Source organism: Patella vulgata, chromosome 4 (assembly GCF_932274485.2).
Source record: "Patella vulgata chromosome 4, xgPatVulg1.2, whole genome shotgun sequence".
Taxonomy (NCBI): Eukaryota; Metazoa; Mollusca; class Gastropoda; family Patellidae; genus Patella; species Patella vulgata.
In genome coordinates this window covers 26,141,557-26,147,556 of record NC_065882.2, presented here as the reverse complement: position 1 = coordinate 26,147,556, position 6,000 = coordinate 26,141,557, and the positions used below count along the sequence as shown (strand labels likewise).

General features: G+C 38.6%; 1 protein-coding gene across 2 annotated transcripts in view; it reads left to right on the top strand.

Moving 5' to 3' along the window:
• The first annotated feature begins 4,696 nt into the window (after positions 1-4,696).
• Positions 4,697-6,000, top strand: part of LOC126818336 (UDP-glucose 4-epimerase) — a 45,501-nt gene continuing 44,197 nt past the window's right edge. Inside the window, exon 1 of one of the 2 annotated variants that reach the window (XM_050545692.2) lies at positions 4,697-4,833. The gene's annotated coding sequence lies outside the window, so the exon portion shown is untranslated. The remainder of the gene's footprint in view (positions 4,834-6,000) is intronic. The other variant, XM_050545695.2, reaches the window with a different exon arrangement.

The window sequence follows — 6,000 nt, the reverse complement described above, 5'->3', positions numbered from 1 at the left end:
TAACAAGAAGCCATAAATATAGATCTTATATATAACTAGCACTGATCAAAGCGATGATGATAAAGCCCTAAGTGGTTACAATGTACCGAAGCCATAATTAATTACATATCTATAAAGCAGGAGTAAGCCTAATTAGTGATCAGTGTTATTACAATGAATACAAATAGGTGTTAAGCATTCATTAGGTGTGCAATAACACACATTAACTATTATTTTAATAACATTAATGTTTAATTTTAATAATGGCGGATGTTAGATAGTATATGCAGTACTGGATCATATATATACTAAATATTAAAGTAATGATTAATATTAAGGGCTAATCAATAAGCATGATTCTGAATGTTATGAATAATAATAATAATAATAATAATAATGAAAAAGTAATCAGTACCTAATCTGATATATGATAATTATATTGAATACAATAAGTGAGAATGTAACAACAATCCTGATAACAAAATGAACTACTGGAAAATTATTGTATCGTATGCGTGTAGTGGGGAAGATAGACTCCTACATCTCTGCCCACCCACACAGACCAGTACATAAACCATTCATCAAACCACCCCAGTCAAGTCAAGAAAGGCATCATTACAACCCTGACACGTCGCGCCCTTAAAATATGTGATCCCCCGCAAATAAAAGCAGAATTACAGCACTTGAAAGATGTTTTCATCCATTTCAACCAATATCCACCTCAAGTGGTAGAAAAGACTATCTCCGCTACCATCACTAAACATCAGAAGGCAGTGAAACCCCCACCCAAACCCGAGACAGCAGTGAGAATATCCATTCCGTTCATAGGCAAGACATCATATGAAATAAGAAGATTACTAAGCAGAGCAGGGATTGGCGCTAGTTTTACCACGGGACCCACAATTAAACAACTGCTAAAGGCTAACGGGAAGAACCCCCCATCTAACCCTCCACTACCAACAGGATGCGTATACAAACTGACCTGCTCGTGTGAAAACCAGTACATAGGAGAAACTAAAAGACCGTTAAGCATCAGAATTAAGGAACACCAATCGCTATCCAAAGTTAACCAATCCGCAGTCGCTGAACACTTGAGAAACAATAAGAAACACAGAATTCAATGGTCTAAAGTAGAAGTGATGAACGCGAACCAACATGTTAAGAAGACAAGGAAAATCATGGAAAGTATTCAGATCCGACGACACAAGCCGGCAATTAATACAATAATTACGATACAATAATTTTCCAGTAATTCATTTTGTTATCAGGATTGTTGTTACATTCTCACTTATTGTATTCAATATAATTATCATACATCGGATTAGCTACTGATTACTTTTTCATTATTATTATTAATATTATTATTATTCATAACATTCAGAATCATGCTTATTGATTAGCCCTTAATATTAATCATTACTTTAATATTTAGTATATATGATCCAGTACTGCATATACTATCTAACATCCGCCATTATTAAAATTAAACATCAATGTTATTAAAATAATAGTTAATGTGTGTTATTGCACACCTAATGAATGCTTAACACCTATTTGTATTCATTGTAATAACACTGATCACTAATTAGGCTTACTCCTGCTTTATAGATATGTAATTAATTATGGCTTCGGTACATTGTAACCACTTAGGGCTTTATCATCATCGCTTTGATCAGTGCTAGTTATATATAAGATCTATATTTATGGCTTCTTGTTATACTGTATATAAATACTTGATGTTTTACATATATGTTATCATTTGCTTGATAAAGAGAAGAGTATCATCGTCGAAACGTTGCATGTTAATAAACCAGTGATTGTTATTCCATAAATAGTGTTAGTGTGTTCATCACTCTCACTTAATTAGAACTAAAGTTATTGTGTCCCAAAGCAAGGTCTACGGCAATGGATGTTCTCTCTGGTGAGACGTCGGCGCACTTTATCGGTACTGATAGGTCTTCCGTGTGTTCCCACGGTCTGACGTGCTTTCTCGGATGCCTGTGTGAAGGGATTCTGCAGATGCTATCGCACAACATGGCGGGTTTTTCGCCTTGTGGTAACCCTTGGTCTACCAGTTCGGGGGCGAACATCCGTGGTGTTGGTGGCCTGAAAGCGTTGCTGAAGCCTGTAGATGGTCCAAACATTGACCTGGAAGTGATTGGCAACGGCTTGGGCAATGTGGCCAGCGTCGAGTCTTACAAGCGCCTGCTTCCTCTGAACTGTCGTGAGTCGTGGCATGCTGCTGACGTTGTAGTGAGAATGATCCAACCAGGTATGGCAGTGGTTCTCAACTTTTTTTTGCCAACGGCACACCTTGGAACACATGAAAAAATAGCGGCACACCTGGCTAAATATATATGAAAAATATTTGAAATTTTTGCTAAATAAAAACATGTTAAGTCAGACAGAATACATCTGAAGACAGAGACTAGTCATAGGCTCAAACTAAAAAAAGAAAACACAGTAATGAACTATCTGTGGACACCAGTAAATACTCAATTGGGATCACGTGGTTTTTCACATTTTCTTAGTGTGCCGTTCAGAATTTCGCGACACACTTAAGAAGATCTCGCGGCACACCTGTGTTCCGCGGTACACTGGTTGAGAATCACTGAGGTATGGGGTGCATTTTATAGGTCTGGTCCCGGTGAACAGCACGTGCAGCATGAGTTACATGAAAATAATGGAGAACACATAACCATCCCTGGGTTCAATTCTGTGTTTGGGAAGGAGCCTTATTGCTCAGGTAAAGTTGGAGATGTGATCAGAAATATACAATAGAAATATTTGGCAAGTTTTATGCAATGCGTCTATTCAGATACCAACCTGACGTTTCTTTTGCTGCTTAGTATATTAACGTTCATAGCGTGATAGTGGTTGAAAAGGTAACTTTATATGATAGAAGTTGCTTCAAGCCATGTTGCTGGGATAATGAGTTCAGGGGCCTATGTGAAGGATGATCTAAAACCACGGGTATGCAGGCTCCAAAAATGGTTGAGACTCCAAATGTTGTCGACATACCAAAGGTTGTTGAGGATCCAAAAGCTGACGGTAAAACAAATAAAACTGTGGAAAATCAGGTCTTGCTAGACCACAAACCAATTACGTATGTTACTGATCAGTTGCTGCAAAATATGGTCGTAGAAATCACCTTGGTAAAATATAGATTATGATGCGAAGGAAAGGGGTACATAATCAAGTTCATGAAGGGGTACATAATCAAGCCATGTTGCTGGGACAATGGATTATGACCCTTGATTGTACGAAATATCACGTTTTAGCCTGTTGACCCTCTAGAGTTCACATATCTTTATCGTTTTTTTTCAAAACCGTTCAAATATAGGCCTATCACAGTTGCATAATATTTATGGTTGAGACCGAATTTCGTGAAAATCCTACCGAAACTCTCAGTCAAATGGCCGTCCTCCTTTACGCAAATAGTATAAAAGCATGTAATGCCCAGGTTGTGGACCATAGAGGTCACAATTTTTATCTGATTTAGATGGAACTTAAAACGAGTATCACTAGTTCTTTGATGAATTCAATTTTCGTGCGCATTGGCCTCCTGCCTTGAATGAAGTTTGTGGATTTTCCAGGGGTAACGATTTTTGTCCGATTCATGAGATTAAACTTATATGTGTTAAGGATTAAACGTTCTTGGATGAGTTCGACTTTGGTACGCATCAGACCTTACATTCTAGAGCTATAGCCCCTGCTTTTTACGCAAAATCCTCCAAGGGCCTACAATTGTTGTCCCATTATGAGAAAACAAATATATTAAGGGTGTATCTTGCATGGCAACCGCTTGTTTTAACTGGTCATAACTGATAGGATTGAATTATTTGATGGATAAGGGACACAAGGAAAGGGTTGAGAAAATGTATACCCGTCGTTTTTTTTATATTTTTTAATTACCTAATCTGTCATAGATACAATGGAAGTGAGATGGGGTTGAAATAAAGTTCGAATGTTCAGTTAACTAATAGTGACCGTCGCAACTGGGGGTCTCTCAACCCAGGGGTCAGTATAGAGCATAGCAGGGTTTTCTTCTGAAAGTCTAATTTCTAGAAGTTAAAATCATGCGTGGTTTTATCTAACCGGGTGCAATAACCTGGAAAAGGGAGTACTTGCGGCCAAAGCCCCCCACCCCACCCCACCCCCACACACGTACACACTCCGACGGGCCTGCCATTCGCTACTTTATAACAGGTACAAAAGGTACACAAATGCGCTGCATCTCTTGCTTCTACCTCCCGCAGAAGAGTTTCGAGCTGATACATTGTATATAATTATGTGCTTTTAGAACCATTTTTGTCTATTTCAAGGTTTCAAAAACTAGAGCAATATACGCCCTTTAAGTTAATTGAGATGGTTGATATACTGAATGTTGTACTAACCAGCAAAGTGTTTAGAATAGAATAGAATTGTATTACACCGAAACGCCGTTTCAGGACAGCATATATAGCGCATACAATATACAAAGATGAAATGTAAATGTACAAAAATTCACGTACGGGTGGTCGGGCAAAAGAAGGATTGGTCTCACTTTATTTTACATCAACGCTAGATGATGTAAAACGCGCGGTCGTTGATTTAGGAACATAACTTGACAAAGCTAATATAATACCACTTTTATTCCGATTTGTCTAATGTCTATTAGACCGATGTGTCTTCTTGGCATTTGGCTTTTATTGACACGCTCATTCGATTATCCAGCCCATTTACGATGCAGATAGACTACTGGAAGAGCGAGTCGAATGTATTTCCACGCGTCATGACCGCTATGTCAATACAATAACAATTCTCTGAAAGTGAAAAAGTCAGCCGATAGTTCCGAACGTGTCATTTAGGAAGGTAAAATATTATTATGATGAATCAAAAACAACAAAAAATGTCTAATTCTTTTATCTGTGACCATATAGATATCTTTCATTTTCTGTTTGACTTTTTATACTTATCTTGCCTGGTTGGTGCAATAATTGCTATAACTATAATAATATATAAAATTGGCTGAAAGTGAAACGGGGCGCTATTGCACTTTCGTACCTCTACCAGTTCCTGTGGTCGTAGGAACTTGAAATTATTAGAGGATGTTACGGGGGACTAGCAATGACCACACACCAAATTTCAGCCGAATCGATCAATAACTTTTTATTTTACCGACCTTTTAATTTCTAACGAGAGAGAACTTTATCTGTTTGACGCCATTTGCTTTGTTTACTATTTAGACTCGAATAACAAGACACTAAGACGGAAACCGACACACTGCACTAGCTGCCTATCTCTGCAGTTCATAAAAATTAATATAATTTTCGTATACTTTAATTTTTGCGCGAAGCCACCATGTTCTATAAAATACTATTTGGTGTTGATCAGTGGATTGGCCTTTAGGTGTGAATATTGCCGTGACCTTGATTTTGACCTTGAGTCTTAACTTCCCATCCATATCAGGGCCTTTGCGTTTATGATTGCCGTGGCCTTATTTCTTACTGTATTTTCAAAGTTAATGTTCGAGGTGAAAGCAGAGACGACGTCCTTCGGAAAAGATGATTGGGTCAAAGTCGTAGGTCAAGGTCATGTTACAGAAAACTAAACTCAAACTTTTCAAAGTCATTTTTTGGACATTTGACCTTGACTTTCGACCTTGACCCCGTAACCATTTTCGAAGGCTATCACCATGGCTTGAATCATGGACGTTTACCTTGGTTCTGTAACACACTGCTCGGTCAGAAAAGGGTCAAACGGAGAGGGGCCCGTGTCCGAAAGGAAGTCAATGGGCGTGGTCAATGTGAAAGGTCGTAGTGACCTCCACTAGTCACCGTTAACCATCCATGACCTTGACCCTGACCTAAGAGTCCGAACTTCCCATCCATCTCGGACCCTTTGCGTTTATGCGTGCCGTGACCTTATTTCATTTTTGGGACAGGGCCAGGGTAAACGTCGATGGTTCAAGCCAAGATGATGGGCTTTGAAAATGGTTACGGGTCAAGCTCGTAAGTCAAGGTCAAATGTCCCAAAACT